Source organism: Bos javanicus, chromosome 4 (genome assembly GCF_032452875.1).
Source record: "Bos javanicus breed banteng chromosome 4, ARS-OSU_banteng_1.0, whole genome shotgun sequence".
Lineage (NCBI taxonomy): Eukaryota > Metazoa > Chordata > Mammalia > Artiodactyla > Bovidae > Bos > Bos javanicus.
Genome location: NC_083871.1, coordinates 118578448 through 118597868, shown reverse-complemented (window position 1 = coordinate 118597868; position 19421 = coordinate 118578448). Strand labels below are relative to the sequence as shown.

The 19421-nt window shown below is 53.3% G+C and overlaps 1 long non-coding RNA gene across 1 annotated transcript; it reads left to right on the top strand.

The window, feature by feature from the left end:
- Positions 1-338: 338 nt before the first annotated feature.
- Positions 339-14772, top strand: LOC133246696 (uncharacterized). The gene is made up of 4 exons (XR_009736114.1): positions 339-468; positions 1938-2136; positions 12511-12640; positions 13607-14772. It is a non-coding gene; the product is annotated as an uncharacterized LOC133246696 (long non-coding RNA).
- Positions 14773-19421: the final 4649 nt, after the last annotated feature.

Genomic DNA, 19421 nt, shown 5'->3' with positions numbered 1-19421 from the left:
AATAAGCAAATAAGTAAAATATGTCAAAGTGGTTAAGTGGAGAAAATAAAGGCGGTGTGTGCCGGTTGGGAGGGTGCAATCACAGCAGTTGGTTTGGTCTGTGGTGGATGGAGTCACAGGGGTGGGTGGGCCTCAGTGGTGGGTGGAGCCATAGCAATGGGTGTGGTCACAGCTGTGGGTGTGGTCACTGATGGGTGGGTCTCAGCGGGTGGGGTTACAGTGGTGAGTGGGTCTCAGGGGTGGGTGTGGTCTCAGTGGGGTTACAATGATGAGTGAGTCTCAGGGGTGGGTGTGGTCTCAGTGGGGTTACAATGGTGAGTGGGTCTCAGGGGTGGGTGTGGTCTCAGGGGTGGGTGTGGTCTGGTGGGTGGCTCTTGGGTGGGTGTGGTCTCAGTAGTAAGTGAGTCTCGGGGGGTGAGTGGGTCTCAGGCGTGGGTGGGTCTCAGTGGTACGTGGATTTCAGAGGCGGTGAGTGGCGTCACGGCGGTAATTCATTCAGAGGGGAGTGGCTGGGTCACACAGTAATTCTGTATTTAGTCTCTTATGGGCTGTTTCCACCAGAAGACCCCAGGGCTCTAACTTCTCCGTGTGCTCACCACTTGTTACGTTCTGTGTTTTGGTGATGGGTCGCAGGGCCAGGGCGGAAGTACGCCCGAACGCAGGGGAGCAGTGACCGTGGGGGCTCAGGTGGGGCTGCACCAGCTGCTGTACCCAGGTGTGCTTTGCAGGCACCATCTCGTGTGTTGCTGATGGATGTTGGGTTTGGGAGAAGAAATGTCCTGGAGGAGCCTGGTGATTTTGGCAGAGCGGCCGACAGGAAGGGCATGTCCCTTTGCTGAGATGGAGATAGAATTTGGGTGTGTGATAAGTCATCTTCGTGTGCCTGTAAGACTAGGAAGAGCTGTGGTATAATCGGTGTGTTTCTGATCCAATCCTGAGCTGTCACGTGTAACACTGGTGTCCCGAGAGCAGGTGCCCAGCGTGACATGGGAGTGCTGGACCTGTTGCCTGGCGGTGCTTCAGAAGAGGCTCAGCTTTTCACCACCCTGGTCCCCTTGAGCCTGTTTCTTCTCCCACCTGCCCCCCCAGTCCCTGTCCCTGAGGACGGTCCATCCCTCCCTGGGGCCAGGATCTCCCTTGGGGGTACCTCTGTTTTCCCTCTGGTCTTCATGGTTTCCCACCCATCTGCATGGTGATATCCGTGTATGATTTCAGCTTTCTGCAGTAGCCACTGATACTTAATTGTTTAAGCTCTTAAGCCAAGGATGCAATGCATGTTATGCTGTTGCTCTTTCCGATCTGAAGTTTATCTCTGGTTCCAGAGTGTAAGGTGTCAGTGTCCTGGGAACAGTAGAGTCCAGTGAGGGACGTAGGAACCTGTCCAGAGGCAGGTGTCCTCCGGTTGCCGAGCCGTCTCCCTCCCCCACTCTCCCTCTCCCACCCACGCTCCAGTCTCTTCTGGTTTAGATGACACGCGATGAAACCCAGTTCTGGCCACTGTCTCCTCTGCATCTGTGGAACTCGGCAGTTCTCAGGGCCTTTCCAGTACCTGCTCTTCCATAAGGTCTTATCTGGCCACGGCAGCCTGTATTAATTACCCCGTTTTTCAAAACCTCACTGCATTTTTATTTTTGCCAGTTTCAAGCCATTTGGCACTTCTGTGAAGGCACATTTTGCATCTCAGCTGCAAGGTCAGGGTGTCTGGGGACGGGAGCAGTCTCTCAGATTGTCTTGTCTCCCTGTCATCTTGCAGCTCAGTGGGAGACAGATAAGGATGTGCTCAGTGAACACTTGAGGGGAAAGGGTCTCCTTCCCACACGTCGTACTCCTGGGGCCTCAGACTTTCTTTCCTGTAGACGTATGGGTCATCGTAAAATAAGTGATACAGGGAATAAGCAGGCCATTTATGCTGGGCGACCATGGTCCTGTCTCTGCAGGGGATGTTGGGTGACATCCAGTCTGACGTCAGCTCAAGCGTCTTGATCTGGAGACAGAACTCACTCCAGGAGGCTCCAGCTTAGTCACGTGCTCCAGCGGAAGCCTAGCTATGGACTAGACCTCGGGGCGGCCTAAACTCTCAGTAGACAGATACACATATGAAGACGTCGCCCCAGGCGCCTTGAACACGCGTGCACTGTGAGTCCTGTGTCCACGGCGACACCAGACGTTTCCGTGTGGAAGCCTCCTCTCCCATTGCAGACAGCACCGTCCAACCGTGTTGTGCCGTCCCCTCCTGGGCTCACCCCTGTTCTTCCATATTTACTCTCAAAGGTCTAGTTTTCGGGGGTTTGACTTTTCTTAATTGGTCTGAGGGCTTCCCTGATAGCTCAGCTGCTATCCACCTGCAATGCAGGAGACCCCTGCACCCAGGTTTGATTCCTGGGTGGGGAAGATTCTCTGGAGAAGGGGTAGGCTACCCACTCCAGTATTCTTGGGCTTCCCCTGTGGCTCAGCTGGTAAAGAATCCACCTGCAGTGCGGGAGACCTGGGTTAGATCCCTGGGTTGGGAAGATCCCCTGGAGAAGGGAAAGGCAACCCACTACAGTATTCTGGCCTGGAGAATCCTGTGGACTGTATAGTCCATGGGGCTGCAAAGAGTTGGACATGACTGAGCAACTTTCACTTCACTATCTTGGGCTTCAGTATGCTAGAACTCCAAAATTTTGGCCACCTGATGCGAAGAACTGACTCATTTGAAAAGACTCTGAAGCTGGGAAAGATTGAAGGCAGGAGAAGGGGATGACAGAGGATGAGATGGTTGGATGGCATCACCGACTCAATGGACATGAGTTTGAGTGAACTCCGGGAGTTGGTGATGGACAGGGAGGCCTGGCGTGCTGCAGTCCATGGGGTCGCAAAGGATCAGACATGACTGAGCGGCTGAACTGAACTAACTGCTGGCAACACTCAGAATGCTTGTTTTAGTACCTTTGAAGTCCTTGAAGGTGGCGGCGTGTTTTCTGTACCCTTGCATCCATAGGACCCAGCACAGAGCTGAGATGACAATGGGCACCGTCGTGTTTCCTGAACCAGTGAAGGAATGCCATGATGTGGGGCCCCCAGAACTCTGCCTGGAGCTGGGCAGGCAGAAATGTCTTCTGTGGTTACCACGGCAGGTTACTACTCAAGAGGAATTTCTTTCAAATGTCTTCTAGTCTCCTGGAAATTCTATACCCTCTCAGTCACCCACCAGGGATCAAATTCAAGCCAAAAGTCATCTTATGAGGCTGAATACAGTTCTCCAAGTTTTATTTAGTAACCTCCCTCTACAAAGTGATTTTCTTTCCTAAGTGAGAAACAAAACCAGAATTCTAACTCTGCGTTAAACCTAAGCAAACAGTGGGTTACACAATGGTTTAGGCAGCTGTAACTGGAGAAAGCCCGGCCCTGAGCAAACGTGGAGGGAGGCGTCTTTGATGCTCTGTCCTCCTGGGCCCCGCCCCGCCGGGATGCAGGCCCCCAGCCTTCTGGGGACTTCAAAGCTGAGCCGCACCTCCAGCCTGGCCCCACCCGAACCCCGGGAGCCGGTGGAGCGCGCACCCAGCCATACTCGCGGCTGAGACGCACGGCAATTTGTTCTCGCTGCTGCGACTTTGAACTTGGAATCTCAGGTTTCTCTCTGTGTCACTGGCTTTGAACTGCAATTCCTCGCTGCCTGAATTATCTCTTTACAACTGCTCCTCGATACCTGTCGGAGGGCCTCACACATTCCAGGCCCTCACCTGCCGGGGCCCAGCTGCCACCCCACCGCTTGAGCCTCACCTCTCCTCATCATCTCCACCAAGACCTGGGGTCTCCGATGTGCTGAGGTCACTTCCTAACACCCTGTGCGTCTTCGCTGCCTCCGAGGGTCTTGAGGTTGGAGCTGTCCTTCCAGGGCAGAAGCAGGCAAAGATGGAGCCGGGAACGGTGGCATTCCTGGGGCTGTCCCGGGACCCTGGTCCCTGCTGCACCCACCCCCAGGGGAGGAGCAACCCCCTCCCCCTGGAGCCCCGCCCCTGGAGCCCCGCCCCCTGGAGCCCCCGTGCTTGTCGCGCCTTTTCGCTCCTTTTCCTGACCAACCTCCAGGCCTCCTAACCAAAACGCTTCCTAAATCGCAGGTGTGCGCTCGGGGCTGGGACTTCACCCTGCTCTAGTCACAGATTCCAGGAGACGGGAAATGGTTTTGGGGGACCTGCAGTCCTTTTCAGACCGTGGGCATGCAGGGCTCACCTGTACTCCCTCTGTGAGAGGCATATGTGTCCAGAGGTTCCCTTCATCACAGGAGAAAAATACACGTGGTTGCCACTTGTGCAGAAACCACGATGAACAGCTGTCTAGATCCTCCTGTGAATCCCAGAAATGTTACCTGGACACCAGGATGTAGCCATGGTCACAGAGTTCTTGCGTGAGATGTGTTCATGGTACAGATGAAGATTGTAAATGCCCAGTTCCAGCGCCAGGCCCTGGGGGATTCTGGCTGTGACCCCAGCTCTCGTGGGCAAGCAGGCCTGGGGCCCCCGAGGTTGGGGTTCCTCTTTGCTCTGCCCTCCTCTCACCGCCCCCATCCTGTCGCCGCCTCTGTGAACCTTTTCCTCTAGGTGCCTGGTCACGAGGACGTGATCTGCCCCAGGGCGGGGGCCTTGTCCTGTCCACTGAGGTACTGGGCCCCCGGGCACGCCTGCTCCCCTTGGCTTCCTGGTCTGTGTTGGGTGACCGCCTGGCTTCTTGGCCACACCTGGAGCTTTCTAACTCCACAACTTTCAACGGGATGTTTTCTTGCTAAAAATCCTTAGTTTTTACCCAACTCTCCAAAACCGATCCCCTTCTTGAAGTTCCCGCTCAGACTTCCTCTTGATTTGATTTGATTTGTTTTATTTTGGCAGCGCTGTGTCCTCGTCGAGACACGCAGGCTGGTCCCTGTGACGGCCGGGCTTCTCCAGCTGTGCTGCGTGGGCACGTGGGATCTCAGTTTCCCCCACCAGGGGTCGGACCCTCGTCCCCTGTGTTGGAAGGTGGATTCTTAACCCGCGGACCACCAGGGAAGTCCCTGAAATTTCCTTGCATGAAATCTTCCTGAAATGTTCTTCCCTTTCCGCTGAATTCCTGTAGTCTCTGTGTGTTGTTGTTGAAACGTAGTTTTCTAACCATATTACGAGCATCCAAAGAAGTGTCTTTTATGCCAGCTCAGTGATGGATCCCGTAAATGGGGATTTAAATGAACTTTGTGTTGCAGGCTGTCGGGTCCGGCTTCAGGGAGGGTGCCATGAGTCATTGGCCCGCAAAACAGACACTTCCCCCGGTGGGGCAGGTGCTTGGCCCCGGGACAGAGCCGGGGCAGCCGAGGCCGAGATTTGGGCAGAGGGAACCCACTCAGTTCCCGAAAGGCATTAATTCCGATGCTGGGGCCCGGCAGACATCTCAGCGTCGGTGGGCTTTGGTGGACGGTCGGACAGTGCAGACAAAGGGCATCATCATGAGGAAGGGCCAGGATGGGCGTCTCGGGGCCTGTGGGAGCAGGACACGCATCTCGCCGTGGCCAGGCTGGGGACCCGGAGGGAATTCAGTGGTCTGGGCCACGAGCCCCTGGGACCCGGGGTGGTGGGCCAGCCAGGTCACCGTGGGATAATTTTCTGAGCCTTCTGTCTCTTAGTCTTGTAATTCTGGTCCTCACGCTTTTAGCAACCATCTCTTTCTTAAAAGACACGGGCCCTCGGATCAAACTCTTCCAGCGGCACTGATGCTGTCTGTGGCGTGTCCTTTTCTTTCCAGGTCAGCCCTCCAGATCCTCTGGGAGGTTAGTGGCTCTGCGGGCCCAGGGCCTGGGAGGGGGGCGCCGTCTGGCACAGCTCCTGGTCTCACGTCCCAGGCTCCTCTCGCTTCTGCTGAGTAGACTGGGGCCTCGGGAGGACCAGCGTCATGTCCGAGATCTCCACTCATGCTTATTTGGTGATGGGTTTCATTCCAACCCAGGAATTGAACCAGGGTCTCCTGCACTGCAGGTGGATTCTTTACCAGCTGAGCCACCAGGGAAGCCCTGGGTCGGGAAGATCTCCTGGAGAAGGGATAGGCTACCCACTCCAGTATTCTTGGGCTTCCCTGGTGGGAGAAGCCCTGGTGGGCTTCCCTGGGTTTGATTCCTAGGTTGGAAAGATCCCCTGGAGAAGGGAACGGCTGCCCACTCCAGTATTCTTGCCTGAAGAATCTCATGGACAGAGAGCCTGGCAGGATGCCGTTCATGGGGTCACACAGAGTTGGACATGACTGAGCAACTAAGCAGGCATGCACATCTCTTCCTAAGTCCTGAATCTCGTGGCCTTGTTCTTACAGCGCTTACGGCCCTTCACGCTCAGTCCAGTCTCCTTCAGCCTTGTCCTCCCACGCCCCTGGGCTCTGGGGCGGTTCTGTGCCCCCTCTGTCTCCTCGTCACTCCTCAGCCTCCTGACTAAGTGTCCACTCCTGCGGGCTCAGCCCTCACTGCCTTTAGTGGTGTGGTTTTGTGACATGGAAATGCATATCCTTTGAAAACAGAACCAAGAGCATAACGCCATCGGTTGTACATCCCACATGTGTGTCCACAGCCCACCCAGGAGCTGGTGAAGGTCCCTTGTTGTGAACTGGGGTGTAAAGCGGGAGCATGTAGGAGCCCAGACTGCAAACCTACACGTTGGTTGTCGGTGCGTTGAAGGGAACATTCTTGACAGGTGCGCACCCCTGCGCCAGCGTCTTGCCTGCTGTGCGCTGTGTGTTACGGTGTCGTCCTGACTGGCACATGTGGCCCAGGGCAGGGTGCTGTGACTGTGCTGACTCCAGGAGGGTGAGAGGTGCTCTGGGGCTGGAGCCTGCAGCCCGGCTCTCTGCGCTGCTTCTCCTCCCAGAGCCTGGAGGACGAGCGCGTCCCCAGCACCAGCCTTGGCTGCGGTCAGCAGGGACACTCGACCCTCTCTGCCGTCCGTCACTCGGTGCTGTGGGGCTGTCATGAGCCCGCGGTCACGCTCGTCTGTGGGGACTCTCCAGTTTGGGGAGCTGCCTTCTCCTCCCAGCTGCACACCACACACACAGGGTGGACAGCCCCTTTCCACTGCCCCATGGGGTCTCCAGTTTAGCCTCTGGATCGCACCGTTGCTGTTTGCTGTTGCTGCTCAGTCACTCAGTCGTGTCCGACTCTTTGTGACCCCATGGACTGCAGCACCCCAGGCTTCCCCGTCCTTCACTGTCTCCCGGAGTTTGCTCAAACTCATGTCCTTTGAGCCAATGATGCCTTTAGTCTGAAATATTTACTATAAAATTGTGTCTGTTCTGAGAAGAGATGTCTTTTGATTTGTACTTTTTCCTTACGATAGATGAAGATTGGGGAAGGCATTCATGGTTATAAGCCTAGGATTCTGAACTCTGTGTTCAGGTGGGTGTGTCTTTCCCTTTCTCCCTTGCCTTTCACTTCTTTTTTTCTTCAGCTGTTTGTGAGGCCTCCTCAGACAACCACTTTGCCTTTTTGCATTTCTTTTTCTTGGGGACGGTCTCAATCAGCACTTCTGTACAATGTTAAGAACGCCTGTCTATAGTTCTTCAGGCAGTCTGTCTATCAGATCTAATCCCTTGAATCTATCTGTCACCTCCACTGTTAAAAAGCAGAGACAGTACTTTACGAACAAAGGTCCATCTAGTCAAAGCTATGGTTTTCCCAGTGGTCATGTATGGATGAGGGAGTTGGACTATTAAAAAAGCTGAGCACCGAAGAATTGATGCTTTTGAATTGTGGTGTTGGAGAAGACTCTTGAGAGTCCCTTGGACTGCAAGGAGATCCAACCAGTCCATCCTAAAGGAAATCAGTCCTGAATATTCACTGGAAGGACTGATGCTGAAGCTGAAACTCCTGGGCACCTGATGCAAAGAACTGACTCACTGGAAAAGACCCTGATGTTGGGAAAGATTGAAGGCAGGAGGAGAAGGGGACGACAGAGGGTGAGATGGTTAGATAGCATCACTGATTCAATGGACATGAGTTTGAGTAGGCTCCAGGAATTGGTAATGGACAGGGAAGTCTGGAGTGCTGTAGTCCATGGGGTTGCAGAGTCGGACACGACTGAGTGACTGAACTGAACTGAACTGTATAATCATAAGGGATTTGATTTAGGTGATACCTAAATGGTCTAGTGGTTTTCCCTACTTTCTTCAATTTAAACCTGAATTTTGCAGTAAGGAGTTCATGCTCTGAGCCCAGTCAGCTGACTTGTTTTTGCTGATTGTATAGAGCTTTTCCATCTTCAACGGCATAGAATATAATCAGTCTGTTTAGGTATTGACCAGGTATTGACCTGGTGATGTCCATGTGTAGAGTCATCTCTTGTGTTGTTGGAAGAGGGTGTTTCCTATGACCAATGTGTTCTCTTGACAAAATTCTGTTAGCCTTTGCCCTGTTTCATTTTGTACTCCAATGCCAAATGACTTTCTACTTTTGTATTCTAGACCCCTATGATGAAAAGGACATCTTTTTTTTTTTTTTGGTGTTAGTTCCAGAAGATCTTATAGGTCGTCATAGAACCATTCAACTTCAGCTTCTTCGGCATTAGTGCTTGGGGCATAGACTTGGAGTACTGTGGTATTGAATGGTTTGCCTTGGGAACGAACAAGAGATTATGCTGTCGTTTTTGAGATTGCACCCAAGTACTGCATTTCGGACTCTTTTGCTGACTCTGAGGGCTATTCCATTTCTTCTAAGGGATTCTTGCCCACAGTAGTAGATATAATGGTCATGTGAATTAAATTTGCCCTTTCCCATCCATTTTAATTCACTGATTCCTCAAGTATCACTGTTCACTCTTGCCATTTCCTGCCTGACAATGTCCAATTTACCTTGATGCATGGACCTAACATTTCAGGTTCCTGTGCAATATTGTTCTTTACAGTATCGGTCTTTACTTTCACCACCAGACACGTCTGCAACTGTGCATCGTTTCAGCTTTGGCCCAGCCTCTTCCTTCTTTCTGGAGTGTTTCTCTGCTCTTCCCAGTAATTTAATCTTGGACACCTACTGACCTGGGGGGCTCATCTCCGGTGTCATATCTTTTTGCCCTTTCACACCGTTCATGGATTCTCCCGGCAAGAATACTGGAGGTTTACTATTCCCTCCTCCACTATTCCCAACATTCTCATCACATTTGAAGTGCTTCATATGTATTTAAATGTCACCCCCCCGCCACACACACACACAGAAACCCCCTAACACTCGCAGTCACGTCCAGAAAGCTCTGCCCTGGTCTCCATCACCTCCCGTCAGCTGCCCTTTCACATGCATGAAGGGGTAGCACAGTTTTATGAGCTGTAGTTATCTGGGTCCTTTCAGGTCCTGGGCGGTGGCGGTGGCCCCCTCCTCCCTGGTGGGTCCAAACGGATCTTTAAAGTCCTCAGCTGCGTCCTTAGGTCAAGCGGGGGCCTTGCAGCAGCGCGGTCAGTGACACAGCACTTTAATGTGACCCGAAGTCAGGACATCAGCGCACGAGGCTTTCTCCCTCATGTTTATTTGATCGCTGTGCCCATTAGGAGGCAGGTTTGTTTTCGGCCCCTGAGCCTGCACGCAGGGGCCCAGCCTTAGCCTCACACACTGTCGGCGGTGGGCAGCCTGCTGCTGGGTGTGGTGTGAATGCCGTGCGGGCGGGAAGGAGGCCCTGCGCTGAGGACCGACCTCTGGGAGAGGCCGGGGACACGGATTCCCAGCCTGGTCATCAGCCGGCACTGGCCCTTGGAATAGGAGGGATCTTCACTGTGCTGAGCCTCAGTCTCCTTGCCTGTAAGATGGGGCAACGGGACCCGCCCAGGGACTTGGAGCTCAGGAAGCTAGAGTGTGTGACGGCTTTTGGGAAGGGTGCTCCCCGTGAGGGTGGGCCAGTGGGTGGAGGTCTCTGCATCCATGTGCCTGCGGTAGGGTGGGCGCCCTGCTGAGCCCGGCTCAGGCTGTCCTTCCCCTGCACAACAGGCTCCCTGCAGACACTGCAGCCAGACTGCTCACCTGCGTCCCCGTCGCAGACGTGGGGGGCTTGCACGTGACTGTAGCCATCACTCTTTCACCTTCTTTGTTCATTGATGTTTGAGCTTGGTGCCTCTGAAGGTGTGTTCCCAGGTGCCCAGGTTCCAGGCACTGTGGATTTATGCGAGGATTTTTAGAATGATCTTCTTGGGTCCAGTGAGAGCTGAGTCCCAGTGAAGAGGAGACTCTGACACCCAGACCCAGCCTGAGTCACCTGCCACTGGAGAAGAGCCTGGGGAGGGCCTCAGCTGCAGCCTCAGCTCACACGGAGGAGGAGCCCTCCCTCCAGCCCAGGGCCATCTGGGTGGTTGTTGCTGTTCAGTGGCTCAGTCGTGTCCGACTCTCTGTGGCCCCATGGACTGCAGCATGCCAGGCCTCCCTGTCTTTCACCATCTCCTGGAGCTTGCTCAAACTCTTGCCCATTGAGTTGGTGATGCCATCCAACCATCTCGCCCTCTGTTGCCCCCTTCTCCTCCTGCCCTCAGTCTTTACCAGCATCAGGGTCTTTTCTAGGTCCCCCCAAAGCAAGGCTCCACAGTCCAGAGAGAAAAGGCAGTCTTGGGGAGAACTGATTTTTTTAAAGCTTTGAACTGTCAGGAGACCCCCAGGTCTTGTTGAGCTTCTTTATTTTGCAGAATGAGTGTTTCGATTGCACTAAATACAGGGGAACAACAATCCTTTGGGGAACTCTTGGGCCCTGCAGGTCTTTGTGTGGTCTTGGTTTCACAGCATCCTCAGAAATCTACTCAAGTGGCGCCATCTCCACGCATGCAGCACAGAGCAAAGGAGGGTTGGACATGAGAGTGGACGTGCCTGTTGGACCTTCTCACCCCGAGGACGGCAGAAGGGGGCAGAGTGCGGAAAGGTGTTACCACGTGTGCCCAGATGCATAAGCAGAGAACAGAGGACGCAGTGCAGGAGGGACCCCAGGCCGGGCCCCGTCTGCTCTCGGGGGACCAACCTCTTGGCCTTCCGTGCCGGGGAGGAGCCATCGCACGCACCTGATGAGGTGAACTGAGGACACGCGCTGGAGAACAGGGATGGTGGAGATTTCACTCAGTGCAGATTGAGGATACGGTTTCTAGAATCACAAGAAGTTGTAGAACTAAAAAAACATACTAGCCTGTGTCTGAGTTCATCCTTGCCTTCAAAAAAACCACACCATCTGTTGCTAAATAAATAGATAACATAATCCAAGCCGTTAAGGACGGACACAGCATGCTGGATAATGGGGGAGAAGCCATCCTTGATCATATGGTGTGAAGGCCGTCAGCATTTTAGCAAAGTCTGTGGGAAGCACACAAAATATGGAGAAGTGAGAGGTTTTCCCAATGGTGTGAGGGATTCAGTTTTTAGTTGGCCAAGTCGATAATGAACAGCTAACAACCGCTTGTTCATTTCGGCGACTGCAAACCGAAGCCGCCTCCCAGCGGGTCTTGTTGGTGGCTTCTGCTTCCTGCTCTGAGTAAGGACTGCGTTGGTCACAGTAGCTCCTTGGTACCTGGTCCCTTTTGCCCAGTGGGAAATAATCTGCCTACCTATGAAGGAGACGCAAGAGACTTGGGTTCAATCCCTGGATGGGAAGATCCCCTGGAAAAGGAAATGGCAACCCACTCCAGTATTCTTGCCTGGGAAATCCCATGGACAGAGGAGCCCGGTGGGCCACAGTCCATGGGGTCGAAACGAGTCAGACATGGTTGAGTGACTTAGCCCACCCTTTTGTGTCTCTGGAAGAAGGTCTGCACAAACGGAAATGAACAGTGAGCAGTGTGGCTTGTGGAAAAACCTTAGATTATTTCTTTGTGATTAGGATCAAGACATGTGCTTTCGTGCTCAGTCACTTCAGTCGTGCCTGACTCTTTGCGACCCCATGGACTGCAGCCTGCCAGGCTCCTCTGTCCATGGGATTCTCCAGGCAAGAATACTGGAGTGGGTTGCCACGCCCTCCTCCAGGGCATCTTCCCTAGCCAGGGATCAAACCCACATCTCCTGTGTTTCCTGCTTTATAGGTGGTTTCTTTACCTCTGAGTCACTGAGGAAGCCCAGGATTAAGACATGGATGACTGTTATCTGTGTTAATTTTCAACATCTCTCCTGAACAGAGAAATAGTACATGTCAAATACAAGGATGTATGGTATAAAAATGTGAGAAGGTAGGCGAAACTGTCATTTTTCATATGATTATCTATAGAGAAAACCCAGCAGAATTAATGAATAAATTACTGAAACCAAACAGGGCCTAGTAAGGAACCTGGATTATTAATAAAATTAACCTACAGTTCTCAGTAGTGTTTTTCCTCATCAGTAGCAAACAGTTGGGTTATATAGTATAAGGCACCATCAGAATAGCCACCAGCTCTTCAGCATCCAGAACTTAACCTGACAGAGAATGCATAAAGACCGTCAGAAGAAAATTTAAATACTCTTTCATGGAGCACAAAAGGGGGTTTTAATTAACGGGAGGATATCCTGGTTTCATGTGCGGGCTGACGAACATGACCATCCAGAAGAGAGAGCCCCTGCCACGTATCGAGGGTCACTAAAGGGCCGGAGCAGACGCAGGGCAGAACCAAACCCAGCCCAAGAGGAACCGTGAAGGTGACCAGAGCTGGCCAAGCGCTGGGAGGTCCACTGATGGTGAGAAACGGCGGTACCTGGGTGGGTGGGTGAGACGGAGGCCACGAAGTTGCGGTCCAAGCACCAGGGGCAGGGGCGTGGCCTCCCCAGGGGGGCGGGGCAGCGCCGTGCAGGGGCGGGGCCTCCCAGGGGGCGGGGCAGCACGACAGCCTCCCTTTCGCACCCAGGCCCCGAGAAAGAACCGGAGATCACGATGGGCCGAGCGAGCGGCGACTCCAGGTCACTCCCGGCGTGTCCCAGTGTGAACGCACCGCTCACACTGCGGTGGAGGGCCGCCCTCCGGGGCCTCCTTACTTCTCGGGAGGGCGGCGAGTGCGGGCTCTGGAGTTTCCGCTGAAGTTCACCCCCGAGTCCTCCGAGGGAGCCAAGTCCTCATCTGATAGCTCTTTATGACAGTTTACGACGTGTTGCATAAATGGAGAATCTCGTCTAAATAATCCCCTTCTATCCTCGCTGCTTCTACCCTTTAAATATCTGATGATGTTTATCTTGTCTTCGCTTAGTCCACGATTAGGAGCGCTGTACACACTTGGCGGCCTTAATCTTTTCCTCCTAAATCAATCCCTGAAGCCAGCCTCTTAGTATTGTTGTTGCTCCGCTCGGCTCTGAACCTCGTCCAAGTCGTCTGTCTTTCTTGCATTGAGCTGCTGGACTGGGGGAGCCAGAAGCAGTGCTGCTCTAAGTGCAGACTCTCCGACGTGCCCCCAGCCTGCCAGGCTCTGGCCTAAGCCTCCTCTGCTGCCCCTTGACCTCTGCTCTCTGCCAGCCCTGTTTTTTTCATAGGGGATTGTTGCTTTCCAAACACCTTCCTGACACCCAGAGACTGACATTCAAATCAGGAGGAGAAAGAAGTGCAGGAACCCCAAGGGGGACCTTCCTCCACTGTCTTTCCAGTGCCTGGAGGCTCTTTTCTCTTTCCTTGACAATAACTGTTTGACATGAAACTATCCCTTTGTATTTCCCCAGAGTTTTCATGCAAGATGCCTCCAGTTCCTCTGCTCAAAGGTCTGAGTGTCTCCTGCGAGAGGCGTGGTAACCTGAGGCCCTTCTAGAAGGAGGGTCAGTGGGCTGCTTCCGGTCCCCCGCTGTCCTGCCCCACTGTGCGTCTCACAGCGTTGTCTGCTCTAGCGGCCGGCTGGGACCTCCTCCCCTTTCGTAAATCTGGTGTCATGCTCTCTTCCTAAATGAAGCCTTAAAATCTTCCCTGCAGTCGACACACTGCAGTTTGACAACCTTTCATCGTGTTATTATTCACCCTGTCATTGCAGCCTCTCTGCACAGCTGGAGTATCCATGACTTATTTACATGTTATAAATACAGCATGAGTTACCAAGCGAGGTTTTACAACTTGCTTTATTCTGATTACTTCTAATGTGTGACCGGGGCTTGCTTCCAGTCCCCAAATAGCTGACTGCCAAAACTGGCCTTGCGTACAAAAGGCCGCTGAGCAGAAAGTGAAAGTGAAGGTGGGGTGACTGCGTGGGTGAAGAGTGCACAGGTCTGGGGGTGCTGGTCCCCCAGACCGCCACGGGCATGGCAGCCTGCCCTTTGTGAGCAGAGACGCTGCGGGGCAGGCAGGGCTCCTCCCCAGGCCCAGGAGGTGGAGGAGCGTTACAAGCTCCGTTGCCTACAGGATAGAGGTGCAAGGCGGCTTCCAGACCAGCTGCAGTTTGCACTTTAAGCTTCGTCTTCTCCCGCTTCCTGTCCCAACACAAACCTGCAGGATCCCCCAAGCTTTATCTCCCTGAACCTTTTCACAAGCTGGTCGTTGGCAGTAAGTGTCCTCTCCCTCCGCAGCCCACTTCCTCCGGGATGTCTTCCCCTGTCCTGTCTGTGGAGGGACTCTGCTCTTCTGTGCTGGTCACAGCCATGCGAGGGGTCCCGTCATGGCCATGTGAGTGCCCCGATTCTGCTGGGCCAGGGTGAGCCCCCAGTCAGGTCACAAGCTTGCGGACCGGCCCGGCTTCCGCCCTCCTCTCTTCTGTGCAGGGTGTGTGCAGGTGAGTGCCCAGCTCCGGGTGGAGTGACTGTTTGGAGAGATGATTCCTCGTCTCCTGTCTCTCTTCTCTCTTCTCCACATTCACAACATCTGATCTTGCGGAAACAATGCCGCTAACCGACACGTTGGAAAAGACCCAGATGCTGGGAAAGACTGAGGGCAGGAGGAGAAGGGGACGACAGAGGATGAGATGGTTGGATGGCATCACTGACTCAATGGACATGAGTTTGGGTAAACTCCAGGAGTTGGTGATGGACAGGGAGGCCTGGCGTGCTGCAGTGCATAGGGTTGCAAAGAGTTGGACACGACTGAGCGACTGAACAACAACCACTACAAACTATCACAAGAAAACTTTTCAACGCTCAGGTCCTAATGTATGCCCATTCTGTAGGGAAAAACCCCTTGTTCTCGCTCTCCAGGAGTTTGGACGGGTAAGTCCAGCCTGCTCTGCGGGAACAGCCAGTCAGTGGTGGTGTCAACTGGCAGTGGCTGAGATCGGACGTCCTCATGGAGATCGCCACATTGTTAGGCTCCCGAGAAGGTATAGAAGACACAAGGGAAAAGGCTCCAGGGCTTTTAAGGGTCCTGACGGCTTCCCTGGGGGCTCAGCGGTGAAGAATCGGCCTGCCAGTGCAGGAGACTCGGCCTGGGAATGACCGAGCCTGTGTGCCACAGCCACTGAGCCTGTGCTCTGGAGCCTGGGAGCCGCAACAAGAGAAGCCACTGCAGCAAGCAGCCCGCACACCACAACAAAGAGCGGCCCGCTCACTGCAGCTGGGGGAGAGCCAGCACAGAAGGACAGCCCAGCACAGGCGCAGCCAGGAGGAACAGGGGTCGGGAGAGAGTGCGTGTGGGCTCTGTGGGCTTCTGTCACCCGGGACCCGTGAACACGATCTGATTTGAAAAACAGGGTTGTGGCAGATGTGACTCAGTTCAGGATCTCAAGACGTGGCCAGCCTGGGCTAACCAGTGGGCTTTAAACCTGAGGGCACAGCCACAGAGGCGCACGTGGAAGCCCTTGATGCCAAGGGCAGAGGGTACAGCCCGGGAGTGCCCTGGCTTGCTGGTGGGCACAGGAAGCAGGAGGGCCTGGAGGAGGGTCTCCAGAAGGCACAACCCCCTGACGCCTGGATCACAGCTCAGTGCCCCAGAACTGGGGCAGCGTTCACCTGCAGTGCTTTCCTCTCGTGGCCCTTGTGTGCTCGTGCCGTGCGGCTCCGTGACGGACGACTGGCCAAGGACATGGGCCCGCACCCCCCGGAGGTGCCCTCACTCACTCAGCTCAGTGGCTGCTGCCTGGTCTGTTCGGTTGTGTTTTTAGCCACGAGCAGCTTACTCCTAGGCAGGAGTGGAGAGGGAAGAGCTCTGGGCATGCCACGCAGGGAACTCGACTTTGTGTAAAGTCCATTGGCTGGGAGTAGGGGGCATGTGTCCCCCCAGAAGGTGGGGTGCTGACACCGCCTCCCTCACCAGTTCCGGGTGATTGGACCCTCGGTGTGTCGAGCGGCTGTAACTCAAATGACTGTTTCCCACCTCTGGCTGGATCCTGGAGCTCCTCTGAGATGGAAGAGGGGAGCAGAGTCCACCCGCCAGTACCTGTGGTGTTTACGTGACCCGTTGGAGGCCCTGGGGTGTCTATTAGGATAAAACTCTCCTTGGACGGTTGCAGTCCAGTCTGAAGCGCTCTGACTCCAGCCCTGTCCATTGACAGACTAAGAGGAAGGCGCCAAGGCTGTGGACATGGCATGGGATGCCCGGGGTCTCCACGTGCAAGGGGGCTTGACGCTGGTTCCTATGCCAGAGCTTCATTCGCTGCAGCTCAGCACAGCGACCATGCGTGGCTGTGATATCAGTTACCCCGTGGAACAGAGTGAACACAGACGTCTTTTCTGCTCAAACAATCTAGACCATGGTGAGGACTGTCTGGTGCGCACACACCCATGGGTTCTAGGACGCTCTGCGGACACTGTATTTTGTTAGTTCCACATCCAGGCAAAGTGTATCTGAACGAGAACAGGGACACGCACCAGGCAGGTCATTCCTGCAGCCTCTGGATTTATTATTCATTATGGATTTTGATCACTGAGGAAGGCTTTCTTGTCTCTCCTTGTTCTTTGGACCCTGCATTCAAATGGGTATATCTTTCCTTTTCCCCTTTGCCTTTTGCTTCTCTTCTTTGCTCAGCTATTTGTACGGCCTCCTCAGACAACCATCTTGCCTTTTTGCATTTCTTTTTCTTGGGGATGGTCTTGATCACTGCCTCCTGTACGATGTCATGAACCTCCGTCCATAGTTCTTCAGGCACACTGCCTATGAGATCTAATCTCTCGAATCTATTTGTCACTTCCAGTGTAAATTGTAAGGGAGTTGGTTTAAAGGCAGGAGAAGGGGACGACAGAGGATGAGATGGTTGGATGGCGTCACCAACCCGATGGACATCAGTGTGAACAGGCTTCAGGAGTTGGTGGTGGACAGGGAAGCCTGATGTGCTGCAGTCCATGGGGACGCAAAGAGTCGGACACGACTGAGCGACTGAGCTGAACTGCACAGATGGTTTTTGGGATTATTCGTTTTCCTGTTTTCTGAGGGCTGAAGAATCGATGCATTTGAACTGTGGTGTTGGAGAAGACTCTTGAGAGGCCCTTGGACTGCAAGGAGATCCAACCAGTTCATCCTAAAGGAAATCAACCCTGAATATTCACTGGAAGGACTGATGCTGAAGCTGAAGCTCTAATACTTTGGCCACCTGATGAGAAGAGCTGATGCATTGAAAAAGACCCTGATGCTGGGAAAGAGTGAAGGCAGGAGGAGAAGGGGGTGACAGAGGATGAGATGGTTGGGTGGCATCACCGACTTGATGGACATGAGTTTGGGCAGTCTCTGGGAGCTTTGTCCATTGGTGATGGACAGGGAGGCCTGGCATGCTGCAGACCATGGGGTCACTCAGAGTCGGACACGACTGAGCGACTGAACAACAGTGATAAGCTTCTCTTGATTGTGATGGTCAGGACGCTTTCTTTTCCTCTCTGTGTACTTTTTATCTCCAGTCTAACACATCGGGATCTTGTCTCTGGGTAGGATTGCCACGGGGCGGGGTGGGATATTATTATCCCAATTATTGTGAAGACATTCCAGATAAGCTTTAAAACAGGAAGCACCATTGGAAATACATGCTGGTAGGGAAGATGCCGCGAGTTCTGAAGGGGAATAAAGACCCTGGGGTGAGACCCTAGCGGCCCCACCGCAGCTGGACCAACTGCTTCCTCCCTGGGCGGGGACTGAGGCAGTTTGGGGCAGGGAAGGATACAGAGAGGAGTCAGCGATAGAATCTGGCTTTAAAGGGGCTTAGGGCATAATGAATGAGCTGGGACATAATTACAATTACAAGTTAAAACGCAGCGAGTTTTGTGGGAGGGATAAAAATAAAGAACTGTGGGGGCTTAAGGGGAGTGGTTTCTTCTTTGGGGAGGATCAGAAAGCCACTGTCACGAGGCACTGAGCTGTGGCTTTGCTACTGACTTCCAGAAGCCAATACATTTTGTAATCTTAATTTTCTAGATGTTCTCAAAGCAGGCAGCCTATTCAGCTCTCTTTGAGTTGAACTTAAAAAGCAGGGAGCAAATTAAGGTGGAGAAGCTTCTAGCCTGGGACACGGCGTACTGCGCTGCACTGAGCGCTTCGCATGCCTCTGGAGCTCGGTAAAGGTCATGCTTTCCATCTCGTCACACCGAAAAGACAAAATTTTTTTTGCATTGGGTTGCTGTAATAAACTCCCTTTCTTTTTAATTGCTTGGCATTCATAACCACTGCTTATGCTCCAGAAGAAGATACTTTGATGATTGCTTAGTAGTGTGTGAGAGGGGAAGGAAGGGAGAAAAAGAAGAGAAAGAAAAAGAAAAAAGAAGAAAGGAGGAAAGGAAAACCAAAGGGCAGGCAAGCTGAGAGAGACATCTTAGAAATGAGATCATCTTTTCATGTGTGCAATTTAATGATTTCTTTCGTTTGAAGCAGTGTAAAAAGCAAGTAATTATTGTTATTCCTAATATTCTAATGCCAAATTGGAAACCAAGGGCTCTGGAGAAATAAATGGGGTGCCAGGACTTGATGATCCTGTGTGCGATAGATCACGGGTGATAAGATATATTAGTGCCATTACATAATTTGATCAGGTAGCCAAGAAGCATGTCAGCAAGCTCACTTGCATTTATGGGTCTGTTTGCTGGGTGCTCTGAGTTCCTCGCCCTGGAAAATAAAAGCAATTTGCAGAAGTGCACGTGGCTGTGGGGAGCCTCCTCGGGTGCACACCTCGGGCGTTCTGGAAGGCTCCGTCCGGGAGCGGGTGTCAGAGGCTCCCCCTGTGGCCGGTGCGGCTGCGCCTCCATGCAGCCGGAGATGCTAAGCGGGTAATTAACGAGTCACCAGGCACAGGTGTGCCAGGTGAAGTTTGGTAAATTGCTTTTGATCTAAATTGAGATGCTTTGGGGATTTAACTTCTTAGACAAAAAAGGGCATAAATAAATAATCAGGGTTTTGAGGTTGGGGCTTGCCAGCGAGCTCTAAAACTTCTTAATGCACTGGGGGCCAGCCCTCGACTCACCCAGCGTGCCGTCATGTTGGTTCACCTGATTAGCTTAGAACTCTGGCTTGGCAGCATGTCCTGGGAGTGTGGAGGTGTGCGAGTTGCTCTCAAATGCCTGCAGTTTCCTTGCTGACCTCCTAAGAGCCAACAGGGGAAGAGACATGAGCCCCTGAGAGGTTAGGATGCCAGCCCGCCATCAGGGG